The sequence below is a fragment of the Procambarus clarkii genome, chromosome 38, assembly GCF_040958095.1.
Source record: "Procambarus clarkii isolate CNS0578487 chromosome 38, FALCON_Pclarkii_2.0, whole genome shotgun sequence".
NCBI classification, from domain to species: domain Eukaryota; kingdom Metazoa; phylum Arthropoda; class Malacostraca; order Decapoda; family Cambaridae; genus Procambarus; species Procambarus clarkii.
Genome location: NC_091187.1, coordinates 33,078,312 through 33,104,707, shown reverse-complemented (window position 1 = coordinate 33,104,707; position 26,396 = coordinate 33,078,312). Strand labels below are relative to the sequence as shown.

At 43.3% G+C, this 26,396-nt stretch overlaps 1 long non-coding RNA gene across 1 annotated transcript; it reads left to right on the top strand.

Annotated features, from left to right (window-relative positions):
• Nucleotides 1–4,287: 4,287 nt before the first annotated feature.
• On the top strand, nucleotides 4,288–11,169 carry LOC138372238 (uncharacterized). The gene is made up of 3 exons (XR_011230760.1): nucleotides 4,288–4,366; nucleotides 9,777–9,932; nucleotides 10,848–11,169. It is a non-coding gene; the product is annotated as an uncharacterized lncRNA (long non-coding RNA).
• The last annotated feature ends 15,227 nt before the right edge of the window (nucleotides 11,170–26,396 follow it).

The window sequence follows — 26,396 nt, the reverse complement described above, 5'->3', positions numbered from 1 at the left end:
AACCTGACCTTACCCCCCCCCCTGAATCTGACCCAGAAGACCCCACTTTCAAACTCATAAATGTTTCCAACTGCTGAACAAGTATTGGTTTCCCTGAGTCGCCCTTACTCTCTCCCTCCCCTTCACCCTTACTCTCCCTTACTCTCACCTAGAATTATATGGTTGTAGGGGTAGAAGGGGGGGGGGTGTAGCCCCTGGGATTGTGGGACAAGGGGGGGGCTATGTGAACCTAGGATGGGGGGAGAGTCTGGTATGGGAGTAGGGAGGGTACTTAGTTCAGCTTAATAATATATATGTATATATAAATATATATATTTCAAGAGTTCTTACATTCCTGTACAGCTACTAGCAATCATAGCGTTTCGGGCAGGTCCTTAATCCTAATATTCCCCGGAATACGACCCGCCTAAACGTTTAACCACCAGGTACCCATTTTACTGCTGGGTGAACAGTGGCTACAGTTAAAGATTGGCGCCCAGTAAATCCTCCCCCCGGCCAGGATACGAACCCAGGCCAAAGCGCTCGTGAATCGCCAAGGAAGTGTCTTACCACTACGCCACGGGGGCTGCTAACTGCTCTTTGGTTCCGCTTCTCAGCTGTCAATCAACTGGTGTACAGATTCCTGAGCCTACTGGGCTCTATCATATCAAAATTTGAAACTGTGTATGGAGTCAGCCTCAAACACATACATCACAGCCGAGTCCATTTCATTTGTTAACTAATCCAACGTGTGAGTGAGTGAGTGAGTGAGTGAGTGTGTGTGTGTGCGTGTGTGTGTGTGTGTGTGTGTGTGTGTGTGTGTGTGTGTGTGTGTGTGTGTGTATGTGTGTGTGTGTGTGTGTGTGTGTGTGTGTGTGTGTGTGTGTGTGTGTGTGTGTGTGTGTAATTACACTGACTATTTTCCGTCACACCTTCACTATATGGCCGTCCAAAAAAAAATCCAAAAGCCAAAATAAAACACACATATTCACAAATAAAAATCGCCTCTGCTCTTAAAAGTTGAGACTCAACAGTACCTTCGAGAGCAACAACAGCCGAGCTGACCATTTAAATGTTGCAGCTGCAAATTAGAAACAAACATTAAGGTCAGAGCAACAAACAATTTTACCAAACACGATCATAATGGATGCTTTGTCGTGTTGGCATTTGGACGGGGGGGGGGGGGGCGGCGGTTTGTCAAACCATGAATAAACAGACACAAACAACAGAGGAGATTGATCACGTGGGATTAATACCACACAAACAAAAACGCGCCGCGTGGTTGAGTTTGATCAAAAGTTTCGTCAAATTACAGGGCGCTGGGCGGGGAATTGATGGAATCCACAGTGAACAGTGTGGACGTGTTGGCCCCTAGTGGCCCCCTAGCGGTCCCTAGTGGTCCCCTGGCGGCCCCTAGTGGTCCCCTGGTGGCCCCTAGTGGTCCCCTGGCGGCCCCTAGTGGTCGCCTGGCGGCCCCTAGTGGTCCCCTGGCGGCCCCTAGTGGCCCCTGGCGGCCCCTACTGGTCCCTGGCGGCCCCTGGCGGCCCCTGGCGGCCCTTAGTGGCCCCTGGCGGCCGTCCTCAACTCTGTGCGTAGACTGACCTGTATTTAGACTTATCCAGGTCCCCCTTCCCCTGGTCTGCAACCTTCAACAATGGCCCAATTCCCAGGTACCTATTTTTTTTATTTATTTTTATTTTAAATTGGTAGGTGAACAGAGACATTAGGAGAAAAGAAAGGTGCCCAAGCGTTTCTGTCCAGACCTGAGATTGAACCTGGATTCCTGGAGTGAGAACTGAGAATGTAGACTAATGTGCTGAGTATCGCAGTTGGACACATTGCTTGGGGGTGGGGGGGTCTGTGATCAATCACCTGGGTTGGGGGGAGGGGTTAGTAAGGCCTCCACCAGTATGTTTCAGGCTTAAGGTAAAACTCTATACAGTACATACACCGGGACGAGGAATACAGTGTGTATAGTTTGTGTTATAGTGTATTATTCCATGTATGTTGACGTCTGAGTTAACCCCCTCCCCCCCCCTTTCTTCTAGTGGGGGATTAGAGCTCATTCATATTGTTTGCTTTCTAGCATCCCCTCCCCCCCCCGGGAGTCTCCATAGTTGTTTGCGTATGTTTCTATTTGACTGCGAATTGTTCCATTTGAGAGATTAGTTCCAGTGGACTAAAGCTGGCCTCGTTTACAAGCAAAGTAAGCAAGTCGATTATCTTGTAAACAAGTGTTAGTCAATTAAATCAATTCTGCTGTAAAAAATCAAGTCAGTTTAGTTGTATCAAACGAAAAAAAAAGTGACATATACACAAGTAAAAAAAAAATAGAGTATTTACCATCAAAATTTCCTTTACAACAATAACTTCCTTCACCGAAGTTTAGAAGCGTCATCACTTGCGAAAAGTTAGCAAATGTCACTATCAAGGCCCCTGGACATAGCAGTATGTAAGGTATTTATATGGTCGAGAGTGTCCATGTTTGACAATGTATCACTGATCACTGTTCTGGGACTTTTTTAACACAAAAAATATAGCATAAAGACAAAAGGGAAGGGAGTACCACCTCTGGCTGGAAGAAGGGGGACCCATAGCCTCGTATATTTATCTTCAGAACTAACACAACATACATTCTTGTAACTGCTGTCATCTGGTGTTCCCTAACTGTTCCTACAGCAGCTGCTGCTCCTCCTCCTCTTCTTCCTTCTCTTCCTCCACTTCATTCGTCTGCTATATTTTTTCTGAGAAGCTGTGTGAATATTGGAGAAGTGATGTACAGTGGTGTCGAGTGAGGTGAAGACGGTAAATAGGTGATAATTGGCTAGCAAAAGGAGATGAAATAACAGAAGGTAAAATTAAATTGGTCAGGAGTGAGGTAATACGTGACCTGTAGGTCAAGGACCTGACCTGTAGGTCAAGGACCTGACCTGTAGGTCAAGGACCTGACCTGTAGGTCAAGGACCTGACCTGTAGGTCAAGGACCTGACCTGTAGGTCAAGGACCTGACCTGTAGGTGCAAATGGAGCAGCCCATCATCAAAACAAAGGGCTGTGAGGTTCAGAACGTACAAGTCAAATACTCACTATAGAAACTCTACTGAAGTCAGTATTTGAACTTAAACTCCACCTAACCATGTTCGAGACTATGGCTCGAGACGCGCTTCGTTCACCCTCAGCCTGTAAACACTCCCTAAATCAACGTTCCAAAACACCTCACCCAGACCTAACTATACATAAACCCCACAATATATAATATTAATTTACATTTCAGAAGAAAATTATGTTTATTATACTGAAATAAAAAGTTTTGTTATACTGTAGGGAAGATTCATCCGTTCAGATGGCTGTTGAATTAGTCAAACATTGTCCAAACTTAGATGAACTAAGTCGGTATTTGACTTGTTGGTTGAGCTGGAGGATGGGTTGACCTTCAGCCGAGCGCTCTCTACCTTGCCCCTTAGTGGCCCCTGCCATCATGGGGCAGGGTGAGAGAGAGACCCTGCCATCATGGGGCAGGGTGAGAGAGACCCTGCCATCATGAGGCAGGGTGAGAGAGACCCTGCCATCATGAGGCAGGGTGAGAGAGAGACCCTGCCATCATGGGGCAGGGTGAGAGAGACCCTGCCATCATGGGGCAGGGTGAGAGAGAGACCCTGCCATCATGGGGCAGGGTGAGAGAGAGACCCTGCCATCATGAGGCAGGGTGAGAGAGAGACCCTGCCATCATGAGGCAGGGTGAGAGAGAGACCCTGCCATTATGAGGCAGGGTGAGAGAGACCCTGCCATCATGAGGCAGGGTGAGAGAGACCCTGCCATCATGGGGCAGGGTGTGAGAGACCCTGCCATCATGGGGCAGGGTGTGAGAGACCCTGCCATCATGGGGCAGGGTGAGAGAGAGACCCTGCCATCATGGGGCAGGGTGAGAGAGAGACCCTGCCATCATGGGGCAGGGTGACCTGGTGAGAGACAGTGTGAGAGTTATAACTTAATGGATAATACGTTCACGGATCGCCAACCTCATGCTTTCTAATTTGACATTTTATGAGTGAAATCATTTGTCATTATCGAGGACAGGCAGCCTCATAGACTTATCAAGACGTCCGTCACCTAACTACTTCCTTCATCACCTCAGATCCCAACCTTAACAGCCGCCTGGATCCTACGTATGTGTATGCAATTCATAAATGAAATGTCTGCATTGAGAAATATTTCAAGTTAGTGTTTTTTTTTCCATCATCCTGCTGCACCTTCCTGATCTGAGGCGGATGTCTTGTGCTGATATGAGACTGTGTTACACAGCTGTAGAGGCGGCGGGGGGCGTTGTGTAATGTTGCTCCTTGCTGCTCTCTGGTGTGCACACCTGCCCAGCGTCTCTGCGTGCGGAGGTATGTCCCTGTCGTGCTGGTGTGTGGTGGTGGTGCAGGTGTGTAGAGGTGGTGCAGGTGTGTATAGGTGGTGTCACTTACACACACGTCGGTCAGTACGTTATGGAGTGGTTGAGGAGACGTGTGTTAGTAAGGTCGCTGTGACGTGGTCCAGCCTCTCTGTGATTGGTTGTGTAGACGATGGTAAACATGGTAGGGAGGGGGTGTGTGTGTTACACCCCTTGTTGGGGTGTCCGGTGTAGGGGTGTGTGCGTGATGTGTGTAGGGGGGGGGGGCTGGTGTGTGTAGGGGAGGTGGTGGTGGTGGTGTGTGTACTCACCTAGTTGTGGAGTGAGTACACACACACCATGGGTGGAGCTCTGGCTCTTTGATCCCGCCTCTCAACCGCCAATCCACTGGTATACAGATTCCTGAGCCTACTGGATTCTATCATATCTACATTTGAAACTGTGTATGGAGTCAGCCTCCACAACATCACTGCCTAATGCATTCCATTTACTAACTACTCTGACACTGAACAAGTTTTTCAATGTCTCTGTGGCTCATTTGGGTACTGAGCTTCCACCTGTGTCCCCTTGTTCGTGTACAACCCGTGTTAAATAATCCATCTTTGTCCACCCTGTCAATTCCCCTGAGAATTTTGTATGCGGTAATCATGTCTCCCCGAGCTCTTCTGTTTTCCAGCCACGTGAGGTGCAGTTCACGTAGCCTTTCCTCCGGGGGTACGAGGACAAGGAGCTGGGGTACGAGGACAAGGAGCCGGGGTACGAGGACAAAGGAGCCGGGGTACGAGGCCAAGGAGCCGGGGTACGAGGACAAGGAGCCGGGGTACGAGGACAAGGAGCCGGGGTACGAGGACAAGGAGCCGGGGTACGAGGACAAGGAGCCGGGGTACGAGGACAAGGAGCCGGGGTACGAGGACAAGGAGCCGGGGTACGAGGACAAGGAGCCGGGGTACGAGGACAAGGAGCCGGGGTACGAGGACAAGGAGCCGGGGTACGAGGACAAGGAGCCGGGGTACGAAGCCAAGGAGCCGGGGTACGAGGCCAAGGAGCCGGGGTACGAGGCCAAGGAGCTGGGGTACGAGGCCAAGGAGCTGGGGTACGAGGCCAAGGAGCTGGGGTACGATTAAAAAGTAGAGGAATGATCCCCAGCCACTTGCACAATCGGGAATCGAACTCCGACCTGAATAAAGTAAAACCATTGCTGTACCGACTAGTTCAAGTGTTGTAGTTGAACAATAATATATCACTTAATATATCTACAAGATGCTGAAGTGTTGTGTAGAACCATTGTTATATTATTCAACTCCTTACTGGAAGAGAGAGAGACCTGCTAGACAGTTTGAAAACGACGAATTATGTGACAATTTGCAAGAACAGAAGGAGGACTTTAGTCACTGAACTACAAAACAACATCACTGACAATTTGCTAGAAATACTGATCCGAAGGAAGATAGCAAAACGAGAATTTTGGGATTTCGTTTCCAACATGACCTCCATGAGGGAATATCCTGCTTGACACACATTGTATGTAGCCTTACACAACCCGTCCTCGACTCAAGTCCATTCCATCCAGCGGTCGACCCCACAGACACATTCATAAATGTTTACATGCTGTTCATTCAAAACGGGAATTTTCTCAAATATCGATTAATATTATATTAGCATATTGTGTATATATAAGCATAGGTTAGGTCAGGTGTTTAGGTTCTGTTGGCGATTATTTGTATTTGTAGGTACGTGGGTGAAGCATTTACAGCGTTGTGGTTCGAACAAAATTCGTCAGTGAAGCACTTGTTCCGAAAGTGTTCGAAGGTAAACAGTTGTGAGTTGTGTGTAAAATGTTTTTCATTCATAAACAGGGGGTTTGGCGGGTGCATGGAATCACTTTTGGGTCTTTGTTTGGAGGACACACACACACACACACACACACACACACACACACACACACACACACACACACACACACACACACACACACACGAGAGAGAGAGCGAGAGCGCGCGCGTGCGTTTGTCTGCCTAAATCCCACATTGACTGTGAGAGTATTCACTACTATCGCCACACACGAGACTTCCCGCCAAACACACGACCAAACAAACGTTGCTACAACGTTCGAACAAGTTATAACACCTAACAACATTCTTCACGTCATAAAAACTCTACAACAAGATGTAACAACTCTGTAAGGTGTTGTAACAAGGAAACAATAGGGTCCATTACGCTGTCTGTCGGAAGTGTTGAAATGGGTAACGAATGAAATGGGGAGGTCCGTCCCCATTTCAACCATTCCCTCCCCCCCCCCCCGCCGTCCTAAACCTAAACCCAAACCCTAAACGGGACCTGGTGGACCCCTTTCAAGTGCTATATAGCCATAATGGCTTGACGCTTTCTCCTCATAACTCCGTCCCTCCCTCCCTCGACACCCTCTCGGTAGCACAGTTGGGTTCATTCTCGAATCTCAAATGGGAATCCCGGGTTCGAATCAATCCCAGGGAAAATAGAAACGGTTGGGCACGTTTCCTATCACCTAATGCCTCTTAATCATCAGCAGTAAATAGCTACCTGGGAGTCAGGCCAACTGTTGTGGGGTTACATCCTGGGAGGGGCAGTACCTCAACCTTGGGGGGGGAAGGGAGGCCTCGATTTAGGCCTAGCATACACATACACAGTCTGCCTGTCCCCCCGACGAAAAGAATTCTTAAAACGTCACAACGAGAAGGAATAATCAAGGAAAAGAGCCAAGTCGTTATGGCTATATAGCACTTGGAAGGGGTCAGGATAAGGATCTGGGATGGAACGGGGGAAAGGAATGGTGCCCAACCACTTGGACGGTCGGGGATTGAACGCCGACCTCCATGAAGCGAGACCGTCGCTCTACCGTCCAGCCCAAGTGGTTGGGCCGTCACAACGAGAGGGAAGACATCAGTCTTGAGACGTGACAAGAGGTACTTGAGCTGCTTTCTGCAACAAGACCTGTTCTTAGTATACATCACACGACCCCACACAAAAAGGCCTCTTTCAGATCGACGTTTCTTGGTCGTTCAAGACTTGCAATAAGCAGAAGGGGAAGGTTCTGCAACACACCGTCTGATCAACTAGACACGTTGTAAGTTGTGTGAAATATTCCAAGTGGACTCTGACAACTTCAGTTATGAGGATAGAAATCAGAGCGAGTGCGCGCTTCCGTCATTAGTACTCAATGACAGACAGAGGGGGAGGAGGGGGGAGGGAGGGGGAAAAAGAAACAGACAGACAGACAGACAGACAGACAGACAGACAGACAGACAGACAGAGAGAGAGAGAGAGAGAGAGAGAGAGAGAGAGAGAGAGAGAGAGAGAGAGAGAGAGAGAGAGAGAGAGAGAGAGAGAGAGAGAGAGAGAGAGAGAGAGAGAGAGAGAGAGAGAGAGAGAGAGAGAGAGAGAGAGAGAGAGAGAGAGAGAGAGAGAGAGAGAGAGAGAGAGAGAGAGAGAGAGAGAGAGAGAGAGAGAGAGAGAGAGAGAGAGAGAGAGAGAGAGAGAGAGAGAGAGAGAGAGAGAGAGAGAGAGAGAGAGAGAGAGAGAGGAGAGAGAGAGAGAGAGAGAGAGAGAGAGAGAGAGAGAGAGAGAGAGAGAGAGAGAGAGAGAAGAGAGAGAGAGAGAGAGAGAGAGAGAGAGAGAGAGAGAGAGAGAGAGAGAGAGAGAGAGAGAGAGAGAGAGAGAGAGAGAGAGAGAGAGAGAGAGAGAGAGAGAGAGAGAGAGAGAGAGAGAGAGAGAGAGAGAGAGAGAGAGAGAGAGAGAGAGAGAGAGAGAGAGAGAGAGAGAGAGAGAGCCCCCCATCCGCCCCTATAAGGCTCGCATTAGTAAAATAAAGTCGACAGGTTATTTAAAACTTAACCACGTTCAGAACGCTTTTATTTACTGGATAAAAAAATGCTTTCTGATCAGAGTGAGTTCAACCTTCGCGAGATCTCTATTTCTCACTCACTCACTCTCTCTCACACACTCACTAACACTCTCACTCGATGATGCGGTTCAAGTAAGCGCTGTATAGTCATACTGGCTTAGCGCTTAACTACTTTGCCTTCAGGTATGGAACCATCACCTGAAAATACAATTTTTTAAATAAAAATGGGCTGATGTTATGTCCCGGAGGTGAGAGGATCGAGCTACAAGAAAAAAGAGGAAATTGGATCTCAAACACTTTTAAAAGACACACAAGGAAGATATGAACAACATAATCCATCGAGTACTTCAACATAATAATTTAACATAATCAAAACGTATAATATTCTAAGGCTAATTGATAAAACAGACACACAGTATATACAAGTTTAAAGCGCGGAATATTTAGACGAGAGAGAGCTTAGATTGGTGACCAGAGAGACAGGCAAGTCGCCCCATGTCAGAACTTGTGCAGTAGCAATATAGGTGATCTAGAATCCGTCAAGGCTCTGGCACAGAAAAAGAACGGAGAGACGGTGTGAGGCTTGATTTGCCGCTGAATATAATATTGGTTATATCATATTGAACGTAACAGTCAGATCAAGGATTCTAAAAGGAATCTTCTCTATATTCATATTCTTATTTACTTTTGAAGGAAATTGACAATTTAACACTCCAACATTAATTTCCACTATTCATAGCCGTTGTTCCTGTCAGCATTTTTAAAGACAGAATTGAAGTGGACAAATTAATGGAGAAAGAATATATAACCAAGAAGGAAGGTGTTAAATAGTGTGTGAGCTGGATGTTAATTGTTGGACGAGATTGTTTGATATGTAGTGCTTCGATAGAACCAGTGAAGAGCAGGCTTTGCCATAGGCACAATCAGAGAACACTGTATAAACATCAGAGGTCCGCGGTTGTTCAACGTCCTCCCAGCAAGCATAAGAAATATTGCCGGAACAACCGTGGACATCTCCAAGAGGAAACTAGATTTATTCCTCCAAGGAGTGCCGGACCAACCGGGCTGTGGTGGGTATGTGGGCCTGCGGGCCGCTCCAAGCAACAGCCTGGTGGACCAAACTCTCACAAGTCAAGCCTGGCCTGGGGCCGGGCTTGGGGAGTAGAAGAACTCCCAGAACCCCATCAACCAGGTAATCAACCAGGTATCAACCTATGACTAATCTATTGTCGTTGTCTATGTCAATTATTTCGCTATTTTTGGTTAGGATATTTCTGGTAATGTGGTTGTGTGTAGAAATATATTCCTTGTTGTTTGGCCATCGTCAGGTGCCTTGAAAGAATTGTCATCGAGAGATATATTTCATAGACATATTTCGCTACGTGTTGAGTGTGTTCTTCACAAGCTAGTTGGCGTTCATTCGGGACTCTCCTCTCGTTTCGTGATCCCTAGTAGTTCTTGCATCAACAAATTTAATTCACGGAATGCAAGTTATTCACAGATGCTTTCCCCGCCCGTTCAGGACCGCTGGGGAGCTTGGAGTGTGCGTGTGTGGCCGTGGGCGCCGTGCTACTGGTCCTCCTGGTGTGTGTCTGCGTGTGTTGCCTGCGGGCGAGGCTGGGAGGTGACGAAGGTCCCGAGGCCCGCCCTGCCCTACCCTGCAGCAGCGGTCTGCCAGGTGTGTGTTGTGGAGTTGGTGGTGGTGTTATTGATAATAGTGGAGATGAGTTGATATAATTCTTTGACACGACCTATATGGGCGGCCGTGCAGCCGGCCACGGTGACATCGTAATAGCGTGATGAATCAATGAAAATTATTTTGAGGCATTGTAAAGACTAGGACCCGCATGTGGGTTCAAGACGCCGCGGGAACCAGAGCGCGGGGTTCAAGTCACTCCAATGCCTCAAAATGAGTTTCACCGATAGTTACACAACAGTCACTAACAGGTACACAACAGTCACTAACAGATACACAACAGTCACTAACAGGTACACAACAGTCACTAACAGATACACAACAGTCAATGTGACAGCTACACTAGAGGTCGATAACTGTAATAATAACTTTACTCAGGACGTTTCGTTCGCTGTACACCATGCAAAAAAAATTTGTTTAGAGAAGCTATTTTTTTAATATACATTGTTGCCTTCTTATATCGTATCCCCTCCCCCCTCGGGTTCAGTCCCGGGTAGGTATACAGACGGTTGGGCACATTTCCTTTCCCAAGACACACCTGTTCACCTAGCAGTCAATAGGTACCCGAGAGTTATTACAATTATTACTCTTATTCATATAATACACACTATATTTGAAAAGTTATTATTACTCAGAGAGTTAATGTTTATATAATGTTATATGACGCCACTAATTATGCATAACATTTTGGCTTGTATTCTGGAGCCATCAGTAGTTGGATTAGAGGAAACCTCGATAAGCAGAACAGGCTTCCTCTCCCTGACAATGGGGAAAGTATAATTAAAATTCTCTTTAGTCACGCCATTCTAAGTCATCTTTAGCCACCTCAGTCCCTCCTCATTGTACACGTCCCCCGTTTCTTTCCATATTCACATTTCCTTCTCGGTAATTCCCCAGAAACCGGGCCCGCGGCCGCCACAACCTCGGGTTCTCGGAGAAAATTTGACCACCAGGACCCCCAGCCAGCGCCGCCTCGCTTATCCGGACCCGAGAGCGAGAACAGTCTGTACATCCAGTTCGGGAACATCCTTCAACAGTTGGATGAACACGGACCAGTGCATACGGATACACGAGGATGCGTAGGAAGCCAAAGTAGTAAATAAGACAGACTCATCGATTCATCTTCTTTGGCATAGAAGGCCAAAGGAACTAAATGACTCGAATCTTATGAAGCCTTAAAACACAAACGCACCACTGTAGAGGATACATGATGAAGCAACCGGCCTGCTGCGCCTAACAGGGAAGCCCCACCCGGTGTGAGGATGACCAGATAAAGGGTCACTATGAGGGAAAACTAATAGAAGAAAACGAATCGATGAGTCTGAAGCCACATTAGAAAAAATATCTATTGCTTATTTACAAGAATCACAGTAGACAGGGAAGCTTATATTAAGGTTATCACATATTGGTACCGCCAAGTTGATAAACATCAACACACATCCTGCCCGTCCTTAGCCTTGGTGTCCCATTGTGTGAGAAAAGGAAGACTTAGTTTTTTTTTGGAGTCTCCCCTGCACAACCACTCCAACTAGTCCTACAAAGAACGTCGCATTTCGTTGGTATGCAAATTCAAATTCAAATGTTTATTCAGGTAAAGTACATACATACATGGGGTGATAAAAATATTGATGAATTTATAGATAGAGCTGGTACATACAATGCCTAAAGGCACTATTACGCAAAGCGTCTCGGGCAGATGCGTTACATAAGGCCAAAAATTGTCGTACAAGACAATTGAACCGGCTGGCGAAAGTGACGTATTGTTCCGTTTTCTTTTTGGGTCTTCTGGTAGGTTAGGAGAGGGCACTTTATATTGATCGCTTTCTTGACGTTGGAAAACCTTAGGAGGACGGACTGGCCACTCACCACGTCACACATTGAGCACTTTACTCTAGGTGGTCACACCTCACTTCCAGCCTGGTGCATTATACCGAGAAGAGACGGGAAGCCTCTTAAGCAAAGTGCAACCCTCTGGTACTAAGCCTGTGTACCATGATCTACAGGATCAAGGAGCGATTCAGAGGGGACCGGTCAGAGGGGACCGGTCAGTAGGGACCGATTCAGAGGGAACCCGGTCAGAGATCCTTTACTTGATCACTACGAAACCTTTTGTCGTACCACTGGACGTCGTCGACAATGTTCAGCAGTGCCGCAGTATTACTATATATGCATTTACTCTTAACTAAATATTATTATTATTATTATTATGGGCAGTGACTTAATAATAACACATTTAAAGATGTCAATAATGGACCAGAGTGCTGCTTGAGTCAGGAGATTATTATTGTTCTAACTGCTGACTTATGCTGAGTAATTACAGGCCAGAGGTAATTTAGGGATGCAGATCCCCACAGGAACAGCTACCATAGGCAAGATATGAATAACTGAGTGAATAACAGTTATAAGGGAAGGGCAAGGTATGTAGGTACCTCAAACCAGCAGGTCTGATGGGTCTAATGATAGCAGGCGGCTTGACGTTTGCGAGGCACTACACATCAAGAAGTCAACACCAGCAATCAACAGCCAATTAATGCACAACAATATTCTACCCACCTCAAGACTCCGCTCCAATATAGAAGCATCAAGAAATATGGACCAATAGGCTTTCTACATACACTTCTATTCAATACCCATTGTTTCGTGTTCTGTCTTGTGTTGATGAAATTAATACCCTATTATTGCCACCTCTTGTTCTGTCTTGTGTTGATGAAATTAATACCCTATTAATGCCAATTCTTGTTCTGTCTTGTGTTGATGAAATTAATACCCTATTATGCCACCTCACCCCCATCCACCTCACTAAAATGTAGATATAAAATCGGAGATGCGTAAGTTTTATTCAGTTGTGTATTTGTAAACTAAAGTCTTTGAAAATGTAATAAGTTTTACGAAACGCGCTCGTGTCGCGTCAGACTAGAAATAAAAATGAATTTTGGAGAATTGATTTTTGATTTACCTCCAACAGTGAAAAGAAATGTACGAAAGATTGAGAAAATTCGTGTTAGAATTATTAATCTTACTTTTTCGGTCATATTTAATAATATATGTCTACAGGAAAGACTGCTACCGAAATATACTAATATATATATATGCGAACAAGCCTGAATGGTCCCCAGGACAATATGCAACTGAAAACTCACACCCCAGAAGTGACTCGAACCCATACTCCCAGGAGCAACACAACTGGTATGTACAAGACGCCTTAATCCACTTGACCATCATGACCGGACAAAATGAGGTGATTGCCGAAGCTATTTGAACCACCCCACCGCCGGCACTCGGATAGTAATTTTGGGCATAGCATTTTACCAAATCACCTCATTCTTTGGGGCACACGTGAGGAACACAAATGCGAACAAGCCTGAATGGTCCCCAGGACAATATGCAACTGAAAACTCACACCCCAGAAGTGACTCGAACCCATACTCCCAGGAGCAACGCAACTGGTATGTACAAGACGCCTTAATCCACTTGACCATCACGACCGGACAAAACGAGGTGATAGCCGAAGCTATTTGAACCTCCCCACCGCCGGCACTCGGATAGTAATCTTGGGCATAGCATTTTACCAAATCTCCTCATTCTTTGGGGCACACGTGAGGAACACAAATGCGAACAAGCCTGAATGGTCCCCAGGACAATATGCAACTGAAAACTCACACCCCAGAAGTGACTCGAACCCATACTCCCAGGAGCAACGCAACTGGTATGTACAAGACGCCTTAATCCACTTGACCATCACGACCAGACAAAATGAGGTGATAGCCGAAGCTATTTGAACCACCCCACCGCCAGCACTCGGATAGTAATCTTGGGCATAGCATTTTACCAAATCACCTCATTCTTTGCTGCACACGTGAGGAACACAAATGCGAACAAGCCTGAATGGTCCCCAGGACAATATGCAACTGAAAACTCATACCCCAGAAGTGACTCGAACCCATACTCCCAGGAGCAACGCAACTGGTATGTACAAGACGCCTTAATCCACTTGACCATCACGACCGAACAAAATGAGGTGATAGCCGAAGCTATTTGAACCACCCCACCGCCGGCACTCGGATAGTAATCTTAGGCATAGCATTTTACCAAATCACCTCATTCTTTGGGGCACATGTGAGGAACACAAATGCGAACAAGCCTGAATGGTACCCAGGACAATATGCAACTGAAAACTCACACCCCAGAAGTGACTCGAACCCATACTCCCAGGAGCAACGCAACTGGTATGTACAAGAAACCTTAATCCACTTGACCATCACGACCGGACAAAATGAGGTGATAGCCGAAGCTATTTGAACCACCCCACCGCCGGCACTCGGATAGTAATCTTGGGCATAGCATTTTACCAAATCACCTCATTCTTTGGGGCACACGTGAGGAACACAAATGCGAACAAGCCTGAATGGTCCCCAGGACAATATGCAACTGAAAACTCACACCCCAGAAGTGACTCAAACCCATACTCCCAGGAGCAACGCAACTGGTATGTACAAGACGCATTCTGAAACATGCTCTGAATTACGATCAGATCCACAAATTAAAGGGAAGCTGATCGAGCATTCAACCATTATTGATCCTGTGGAAGAGCGAGTGGATAATGACTCGCATATCTTATTAATCTATGATGACCTTTTTACAGAGTCTGCGAATTCAAAAATCGCATCAGACATGTTTACTAGGGGCCGACATTTCAAGGTTTCCGTCATATTGATTACTCAAAATATATTTTTTCCTGGTAAATATTCGAGGAATATTAGTTTAAATGCTTCTCATTTCATATTGGTTAAATCAAGAGACCTGTCACAAATTGAAACACTCGGACGACAAATATTTGGGAAAGTGGATTCAAAGAAATTTGTAGAGTTATATAAGCAAGTTATTAGCCAACCCTACGGCTATTTGCTGGTAGATCTGGGCTCGAACACTCCATCAACGATAACATTACGCGGTAATATTGTTCACGAACCGCCCTATGAGATAGTTTACCAATGGTGAGCAAGAAAGATGTACTGGAACGAGTATATAACGACCCCTCATCTAGCGGGGGGCTTGGAGGGGTACAGAGGTTGTATAAGGCCGCCAAATTAATTAACTCTAGGATAACTCTAGCCGATGTAAAGGACTATCTGAAAAGCTCTGACTCCTATACGTTGCATTATTTACAACCACATAAATTCCCTCGGGGTCGGGTGTTAAGCCCTAAACCACGACTATTTCAAGCTATAGACTTGGCCGAGATGAGTTTATTGGACAAACATAATGACGGAGTGAAATATTTACTCGTATGTGTAGATATTTTCTCCAGGTACGCCCAAGTAGTACCCTTACGCGCCAAGGATGGGAAAAGTACCAGTAAAGCTCTGGCTTTAATTATAGATTCACCTCATTCTCAGGGAGTGCGCAAAATTAATTCTGATCGAGGTTGAGAATTTTATAACGCCACTATGAAAAAAATGCTGGCAGCAAGGAAAGTACAGTTATATAGTGTATTTTCTCATGAGACTAAAGCTTCAATCGCTGAGCGGTTCATACATACTTTAAAAGGTAAACTTTACAAGTTTATGACGGCGCACAACACATTAAAATACATGCAGGCTCTACCTGATATTATGAAAACATATAATTTAACCCCACACAGAGGATTGAAGGGGAAGACACCCACGGAGGTGCACGCTCTATCCTCGCCCAGCGAACACGCCAAACAATTTGATTTAATGTATAAAAGCCCGAGCAAATCCAAGAGAGCTGTCATTCCTCGATTGAGTGTTGGTGATACAGTACGCTTCACTCTATCTGATCGCATTTCCAAGTTTCAGAAAGGGTTTAAGCAGCAGAACACCCGAGAGATCTTTACAGTTACACGTATTGATCGGAGACAACACATCCCTTTATACTTTCTAAAAGATCTGAATGGGGAAGAAATTGATGGTGGCTTCTATAAACAAGAATTAACACCAACGCATTTACCTCAAACCTTTAATATTGAAAAGGTATTGGGACAACGCAAAGTCTCTGGCAAACTCCAGTATAAAGTTAGGTACGCAGGTTATGATCGATCATTCGATCAATGGATTGATGCTGCTGAGATATTACATTTATAATGAAGAAGCCCTTAGTTTATAAATACAAGGAATTGATCCAACTATTATCAAAACTTCAGTATTCCTCGAGAAAACAGATGATTGAAAAATTGAAGAAACCACATATAAATTGTTTATCAGAAATTTTTAATAACTTTAAAAAAAAAAATGCCCGTGCCTGACAAGGTCGTTAAAAAGTTGAAAAAAAAAATAAATTGCTTATTCGGTCACTAGCCTGTAAGAAACCTTCTGTGTCAACTAAGAAATGGATATTAACCAGCAAACGAGGAGGCAGTATTTTATCCATTATTTTACCAATTGCAGCTAGTTTAATTACACGGTTGTTCAGTAAGTAAAGTAAAATGAAAGCCTTTTATCTCGTACCGCGTAAAATAGTGGACAACCGGAAAGCTGCACACAGCCCTGCTTACCCCACTGTGAAAGCTGTTGCTCAACATCTTACTGTCAAACCACCTCCTCCTCAGTTGCATACCAACCCTTCCATAAAACATTTAATAGATTTGAAGTTGAAAGTGCGAGATCATGAATATGCAAGATCCTTGCTAAACCATTATGATGCTACTAGAATCATTCGTTGGGATCTGAATGGAAATGTATCGGCTCCAGTATCTGGCATACATATAATTAACGACATTATACATAAAATGACTGTGCTTAAATCCGTTTTTTTACCGGATAAACTCCCCATTGCTCAACTGTTTTTCACACTAACTTCTACACCACGAGATTTATTCCGTAATACTACGGCAGGCAGTCAAGTGTTTGAGGCTCCATCTGTTAAGAGAAAGGCAACTGCAAAGATTGATCCTCACAGTAAAAGGAATGCTTCCTGGATAGTATATTAACAGGTGAGTGTATATAAATGTGTATGTAATGTGTAGCTAGCTTTACTAGGCAAAAAGCAGTTAAGGAGACAGAGCGATGGACACTCACGTGATATACGCCACCAGCGTATCAGATACGCATTTATTCCCGAATAACATCCCCGCATCGTTCCAAAATCGATTGTTTAACCAGCTAGAATTAGATCCCAGGAGGAGTTATGAAATGTGTCTACAAAAATTACTCCTCCCCACTTCCCATTACGTTATTAAGCGTGATAATCCTGAGGCATATATACGTGTAGGGGTTACGTATGAGAAAGTGGGTGAGGGGAAATACATGCATTCAAAGCATTTATTATCATCTGATGTTTTAGCTGGAACTATAAAAGAAATTAATACCACGATTAATACAGAAATAGAGGCCATATTTTCAAGTAATGCTAAACTGAGTTTTTTAGGAAAGTCATTAAAACAATTTTCAGCTAAATATGGAACACATTTTATTAAATATGATTCTTCCTCCAATCGAAAAAAGTTCACTACTGTGATTAGTGAGGAGAATATTAGCTCTGCAACGGGGCATAAAAACATCTTATCTTGAGGTTATCTTGAGATGATTTCGGGGCTTTAGTGTCCCCGCGGCCCGGTCCTCGACCAGGCCTCCACCCCCAGGAAGCAGCCCGTGACAGCTGACTAACTCCCAGGTACCTATTTACTGCTAGGTAACAGGGGCATTCAGGGTGAAAGAAACTTTGCCCATTTGTTTCTGCCTCGTGTGGGAATCGAACCCGCGCCACAGAATTACGAATCCTGCGCGCTATCCACCAGGCTACGAGGCCCCCAAATAGTAGAGTTACATCAGTAGAGTTACATTATCATTTGGGACAGCTTTTGGGAAAGTGTTGGGCGTAGTTCCAGAAATAGAATATGACTTATTCGCAAAACGTCAGTATGCCTCGAGTGTAGTTAACACATGTCTATTCCCGCCAATGCCTAGAAGAGGAGTTGATATTCTGTGTGTTTATTGCGATAAAATCTCTTCTACTAGATATGGAAACCAGACTGTAAATATTTTGGATGTAATCTCCCTAAATGGAAGTGATAACAGCAACAATAAAAAACTATATGTGCGTCTTAACACCAACATGATAGACAGCGTCAGCATCACTATTAGGAATCAAAATGGTAACCCAATACATTTTGATGAACGTGGATGTACCATAGCAGTCTTGCATGTACGTCCTCTAGCAGGGGGTATATAACACCAACGCTTTCCCGCCACTCCTCATGCGTCTGAAACAAGCGGAGAAATGCGTGTCCACTTTATTCCTCCCTCTGTTGAGTAATTATACATTCTGTTAACCCCTCCTAGAGGTGGGGGGACTGATGATATACGGATTTTCAACAGCAGTAGACGTTATATGCGTGGAGGAGGAATATTTTCCTTTTTAAGCGGGATAGCGCGTCGAGCAGTGCCCTTTATCATGAGAACACTGGCTCTGGCTGCGCTTAGCTTGGGGCAGAACGTACTAGACGACATTAATAATGACAAACAAACTTTCAAACAATCTCTTAAGAAACGCGGAATTGAAACATTGAAAGGTGTGGGGAAGCAAATGATAGGTGGAAGAGTGCATAAAAAGAATAAACAAACAAAAAAATTAGTAAACATCAAACGTTTTACTAAAGCGAAATATAATGATGTGCTGTCATAACTTCTTCTCACTCGGCTGGTGTTGTCTAAAGCGCGAACATGGCCGGATATAACGCTCTGGGCCTCCAGGTGCCATTAGAACACTATACCGCTGCTGTTAGTGAAGCCTTTCCTGAAGTATTTTCCCCTCGATTGGTAGAATCAACAATTGCAAGCAGACAAACGGAGGATGTATTACCTGTGAATTCTGGGGTCAATAATAAGTTTACAGACACTTATCTGGAATTCATCATCAAGGGGGTGAATGGCCAACTGGTGGATTTATCATCTATAGCTTTGGAGTTGTCTATTGATCTAACCGAAGAAGATGGAACAACACCTTTAGGAGATGCTAAAAACGTTTCGTTGGTGAATGGATTACCGCAAACTCTATTCAAATCCGCTATTGTGTATTTACACGAAACAGTAGTTGAAACCAGCTCATTATTCTCATTCTGGTCATACGTAAAGTTATTATCTACGAATTCTGGGTGTAAGGCTAACCGCTATGATAAACTGTCACAGTTTTTTAACCGCGTCGATCCTGGTAAAATTGAAGCTGGTTATTTCACTAACGCATCGGCTGGAGAGAAGCAACGGATGGCTGATATGAAAACGAGTGGCGTGAATACTTGTTTTAAACTAATGTTGGATGTCACATCAGTTAGTAAATACGTTTTGGATAATGTGGATATCAGGGTGCGGCTCGAACTTCAACCTGTTAAATGGCTTATACTCAGCGATAATGAACACGCTAATTTTAAATACAATATCAAGTCTACACGTCTATGGGTGGATCGGGTATTGCCGTACCCTGAAGGATTAGTAGCCGTTAATAAAGCCATGGTGCAGAACAACTCTCCTATTACGTATACTTTTAATAAAACTTTATACAAAACGTATATATTGGGCACAGGTCAGCGCTCGATAACAATGGCCCAACCGTGAGGGACTGTTATACCAGAACATTTATATATGATCATCCTTGATATGGAGGCAGTTTCTGGTGCATATAATCGCAACCCGCTTTATTTGGAAAACTGCGAGCTTAGTAAAGTATTAATATCGCAGAATAGCACTAATATTGTCAATATTGGGTGCGACTTCCCTCATAACTGCGCCAAGTTGTATTACACTGCATTACAAACCTTAGGCTTCGATAAGGACAATATATTGTCTTATGACACTTATGTGAATGGTGGAACCATGCTGGCCTTTAATTTACAACCTGAGGATATAGATGACACCATCCTGATTGAAAAAAGTGGAAATCTGCGGATCGCTTTGGAATTTAAACGCTGTGTGGCTAGAAATAAAGTCATTCTAGTTTACGGGTCTACAACAGGTGTGATCAGCATTAACGCAGATCGTCGCGTTATTTGCGATACGGGAGGATAAAATACTAATATGAATTGTTTGGAAATAAATGAGGCTATTAGAAGTAATTTAGGTGATAAGGTAAACTATCTAGGATGTTTCCTAGCTGATGACATAAGGAAAATACTGACAAAAATACATAAAAAAAGACCTGTGGTGTTGATAATCAACACTCTGGAGTCTGGTTCTCATAATAAAATGGGGCATTGGATAACATTCTATGTAAATAAGGATGAAGGTAGAAGCGAGATGGTTATACTAGACAGCTACGCCAATCCTGCAATAGGATCTTATTCAAGATATTTCGAAGAGTTTATGTCCTACTTCCAAGACTATACCCTATATATTATGAAGAAAAGGATTCAATCCTTGAATAGTTACTTCTGTGGGAATTACGCCGTTTATTTTGCATATAATTTTTCCAGACTAAGCTTAGAGACGGCCCTGCTTCACTTTGATGAAGCATTTAAATATGGTCAATTTCGCAAGAATGATGAAAGAGTGTTGAAATTCAGTTATGCTCAGATGAAAATGCCTGTGTGTAAGCAAACATTCTGCTTAAACGGTACTGATGCTGAGTATGAAACGTTGTGTGAGGAAGTTGGCTAGGATGATAGTGCGGTGAGTAATACTTTATGTTAGGATTGAATGATGAAAATAATAATGTCTGTATTTATGTTTACAACATTGACAACAAAAACTTATAACCTTTTACCCTTTCTACAGATTGGCTGGTTGACTAGCGTGGTGGGAAGGTTCGATGGAGTGGATGAATGACTCCCAATCTGTCTGCTAGCTAAACCACCAAGAAAAAGTCTTATTATTATTATTATTATTATTATTATTATTATTATTATTATTATCGTTGTAAATCGCTTAAGTGTTTAATAAAAGAAATAAATTTATATATTATGTGTTTACTTTTCACTCATTTATTGCTCTTAAAAAAAAAAATGCTATTTGGGCAAAGAATGATGATGATGCTGTTGCCATGTTGGTCACGTTACGATATAGCTTACACATATTAACAGAAATAATACTAAAGGCTTTGCACAGAACAATGGTTGATGGTATGGGGAGAGGAGGGGATGAGGGGTGGGAGTGATTGATAGTTGGCAGGTGAGGGCCTGCTGGCGGGAGTAAGAACCTCGCCCCTCCTTTACAAATCCGCAGTGGAGGGAGAGCCATGCTGGGGTGAACATCTCCAGACTACTCTGAAGACATTGAAAAGCCATTAAGGCAAATGAACCACATCCCTCCTGCTGGACTCTGCTCCTCTCCCACTTCCGGCTGTGTGTATAGCTCCAAGAAAATAATGGATGTCAAAACCACAAATGGCCCTAAGCACTCTCATGCTGAGGGGAAGCTCCCCTCACCCTTCCATCACCCCTCCCTCACCCCTCCCCCACCCCAAACAACATATCCGCCTATGTTGGGACCCCTCACACCTACACACAGCCTCTACATAGCTTACTTACTATCATCAAAACTATTATCAACACACAGGATTAAGTCTACGGCAAACACACATACATATTCATTTACTCTTTCCACATATTCCACTCATATCCTTGTATTTCTTACTCTACCACATACTCTCCTACACCCCCAACAACATGACCTCCCATCTTTCCTGACCGCATACCCAAACACCGGATGCTCACACGCGTCCGACACGCGCCAAACTTCCGGGAAAATTCCCCCCAAACCCTTTGTGACTATGACCGCGCGCCCCACCTGGACCAGCTGGCTCTCATAGAGCCACCTGACCAGATGGTGCGCATGGTTGTAGTCACATATTACACTACTGAGCCTTACCACTAAACCTTGAGTGAGCACCCTAGCCTCTCCTCCTGTTTTGGTAGTACTTAAGATAAGATATTTAGTCATGTAGAAGTACATGCATTGAAAATGAGTTACAAACATAATGTGGGAGTAATAGTACTAATCTAGTACATACAATGCCTGAAGCCGCTAATACGCACAGTGTTTCGGGCAAGGTGTGGGAAAAAACTTAGACTAAAACTTAATACTAATTGAGATCAAAGGGATAAATTGAATTGTAAAAAGGAAAAGAAAGAAAAAGAGAATGATTATAATTACATGCTGGATAGAACAGCAGAAAATGCAATAGAACAGCAAAAGGAATTTTAACTACATAAACCGATGATTACAATTTTCTTTAAGATTATACATGGCAGATGTCAGCAGTTATACAACTTGGTCAACAAACAGTACTGTTTGAAAATAGAAAGACATAGCAAAACATGGGTTGACATTTAGGGGGTAAGAAAGGTTACATGGAGTTTATTAGGTAGTACTTAGTTTTTATCTTTCTTATTTTTTTTTAACTGGTTGAGAGAGGTACAGCCTTTGACGTGATTGGGAAGGTTATTCCACATTCTGGGTCCCTTGATTTGTAGAGCATTTCTAGTCTGGCTAAGGTGCACTTTTGTTGGAATATCAAATAGGTATTTGTTTCTGGCGTGGGTTCTGTTACAACCTTCTAGGAAGCTTTTAAGGTCAGGATTGACATTACAGTTCAGAGTTTTATATATATTGGTCAAAATTTGCCCGAAACGCTATGCGTATTAGTGGCTTTATGTTTGTAACTCATCTTCTATGTATGTACTTTTACCTGAATAAACATTTGAATTAAAATTAGAATTTTGAATTTGAATATATTGAGTACACTTGAGAGGGTGTGCAGTGACTTAATATCTTACATATTCAAAGATTTAAGTAGGCCTGGGGCCAGAGTTTGATATTGTTCTAATAGCAGATTTGTGTTGAGTAATTAGGGGACGTAAATGATTTTGGGTAGTAGAACCCCAAGCACAAATACCATAGTTGAGATAAGGATAGATGAGAGAGTAATAGAGCGTCACCAGAGCAGGGTGAGGAACATAATATCTGATCTTAGAAAGAATGCCAACAGTTTTAGAAAAGATTTTTGCTATATTTATAATGTGTCCCTGGAAATTAAGCTTGTTATCGATGATAACACTAAGGAATTTACTATCTACATCGTTACTAATTTTAATACTGTTAATTCTTAGATTAATTTGATTTGAGGATTTATTACCAATGAAATATAGAAAGTTTTGTTAATATTAAGGGTGAGTTTATTAGCAGTTAGCCAAAAATGGACTTTATTAAGTTCGACATTCCCTGTGACATTTAGGGCAAAAGGGTCAGGACTGGAGAAAATGAAGGTTGTGTCATCAGCAAATAAGATTGGTTTGAGGCGTTGGGAGGCATTTGGAAAGTCATTAATGTAGATGAGAAAGAGGAGAGGGGCCAAGTATGCTGCCGTGTGGAATACCAATGTTGATGGGTAGTGTAGGAGAAATGGAATTATTCACAGAAACATACTGGAGCCTGTCAGTAAGGTAAGACTGAAGGTATTGCAGGGAGTGACCTCTAACTCCATAATGACGTAATTTAAGAAGGTTTTGGTGGTTGACAGTGTCAAAAGCCTTATGTAGGTCAACAAATAACCCAACAGGGAACTCATTTTTATCAAGAGCTGCATGTATCAAGTTATTCATACTAATAAGTGCATCGTTAGTGCTTTTTTGGATCTGAAGCCATTCTGGCAAGAGTTAAGTATATTGTGTTTGGCTAGATAAGAGTAAAGCTGCTTGTAGATTAGCTTTTCAAATATTTTTGACAAGGTTGGCAGAATTGATATAGGTCTGAAATTGTTGACATCAGTGAGATCACCACATTTATGGACTGGGATTACTCTCGCTTTTTCAGAATATCTGGAAAAGTTTGGAGTTCAAGTGACTTGTTGTAGAACAATGCAATAGCAGGAGCTAAAGATCTAGAGGCTTTTTTTTTGTAGATTAGAGTTGGTATCTCAGCAAGGGCACTAGACTTTGTTTTAAGAGAAAGGATTATCTCATTAACATCAGATGAATTAGCGAGAGTTAGGTACAGACTCTGGATAGTTACCTGTAAGGTAGTCCTTAGTTAGGGAGGATGGGATATAATTTGCAAGAGACTTATAATAACAATGAGGATCATTGTGCATATATCGACGTACAACGCAATTAGAAAGTAGAAATCTGTACTATTGAATTTGGACAAACCAGAAAAGGTTTTGTATTTATGTTGCAAAGACAACCTTAACTATCCTTAACTATCCTAACCTAACCTTCCTAGGCCAATACACACTATCTGAGGCCTAATATAGTAAACATGTGTGCTATGCTAGGCCTAGAAATATTTAAGTTTTTTTTTTTAGCTTGATTTGTTTCGGACTCTATAAAGTGAATAGTACCAAATTATTCTATATAATTGCTTAGTACGTCAATGTTTGTACTATGGTGCACATAGTTACAAAAACTATAATATAAACAGGAGATGGGTTGAGCACCCATACAACCGCTCACATGTTCAAATTCTGAGAATAGGACTTGGGTCATGATCTTATAGACTACATTACTGAATACCCCGTTATTACAACCTCTTCACCTGCCGATCTGAGGCACCTGGAGCTTTCCAGGTACTTTACCTACTCCCGAGTCCTTGAGAATATTCTCACAATACATTCAAAATTGACCAGTGTAGCGAGTAATCCTTATACTCGCTCCAATATCTCATTATCTTAATGGCATAACTAATTACACAAGCTATAATAATATCCCTATTTATAGGTAACGGTTTTCCACCCTCCTATCTTACTGTGAGGTGTAGTCACCGTATTTAAGAAAGCGATTTGAGAATAGCAAACACCATCTGGTCACCATTTGGTCCGGGAGACATCTCCCGTCACGCTGGGTGCAGTCGCACCTCCACAGATCTCCAGTATCATCTATTGATACTGGTGATGGCTCAAAAGGGCCACCACTTACGAGCTATTCATGCCCGTGCCACCTTTTGGGTGGCTTCATCTTCATCTTAACACATTCACAAGGGAGACATCTCCCGTCATGCAGGGTGCATTCGCACCTCCACAGATCTTCAGTATCAGCTCTTGATACTGGTAATGGCTTAAAAGGGCCACCACTTACGGGCTATTCATGCCCGTGCCACCTTTTGGGTGACTTAATCTTCATCAAATCATCATCGAATAGCAAACCAGTACAATCTCCAGTCAAGAATGTAGTACTCGGTGTAGGCAGTTCTAATCAACCCAACAACGTTACATAAACATACATTACATTGGTGACCCCAGAGTGTTGCGACGATACCCAGCCACGATGGACTACAATGTGAGAGTTTGGTTTTTAACTTGTGAGAAGTTTTGGAATAAATTGAAATTGGTATAAGGAATTTTAGCTCGGAAAATTTCTAAGAATTTTCTTTATTCTTTAACCTTTATTCCTGTCGTGATATTCAACTAGGTCGCCTGAGGAAGGACTTGCTTAGCTAACACACCAGTGTAGTAAGCAGCTCATTCCTCACTTTGGGACCATGTATGAACAATTGACTAGGCGCGAGCAAACGCCGAGACCCCAATGAAAATTGAAATCCCCCCCACTGAGGCCGCCGACCTTCGCCAATCGCCGAAGCGAATCTAACGAGTAGGTCACGGGCTCTCACAACAATAATTTATTGTTGTGTGGTGCCGTATATTTGATCCAAAGCTCAGAAAATTAGTCTCAATTTTAGTCGAGTGTGAAGAACATTTGCATAACAATAATAATGTGTGGGGGTGTAACGAAAAGACAGTGTTAACCATAACAACTTAGTTTATTCAATAAAGTACTAACTACTACAACAAAACAAAAGAAATGTCAATGACGTTACTCGAAATCCTTCCTGTGACACTATCAATGACAGCTAGACACCAGCCCCTCGGACTGCATAATGAACTAACTCGAACATAAGCGTGACCACAGAGGAATCAACAAGCAAGCAAGAACTAACAGATCTATAATCACAATTACAACAAATGACACAGTAGGTTCTGAAACACGTCTCCAGTAACCTCCTAACTGTTCCACGCCTCAGTGCAGTCTACTCCTGCAACAGCGGTTGCAATGCAATCAAATCAGTAGTCTTCCAATGACAACAATAACTAATGGGTTCACTGGCAACTCCAGCACCCTTCCTCAAATTAATCCTTACGTTAACACTCCGTCCCACGGACGATCAACAATCAATAATTGATTTACGTTAATAACACAATAACATTTACGTTAATAACAAGGTAACATTTACGTAAATTAACAACTCTTACAACTGTCACTAGTAACGCGAAAATCAAACAACACTCTACCCGTCGAGCATTCAGTGAGAAAATCCTATTAATCCCTGTACTTCCAGACAGCTGATTAATCTCTACTAGTTACGTTAATTTACGTTAATCGGTTACCAATCACTCTGCGATGGTAAATTCTGATTTACAATGTCCAAAGTGCTAAGAGAACGGTAATCACTTGTGATTACCTTTAGAGTAATTAATTACTATCCTCAAGATCAATAATTAAACAAT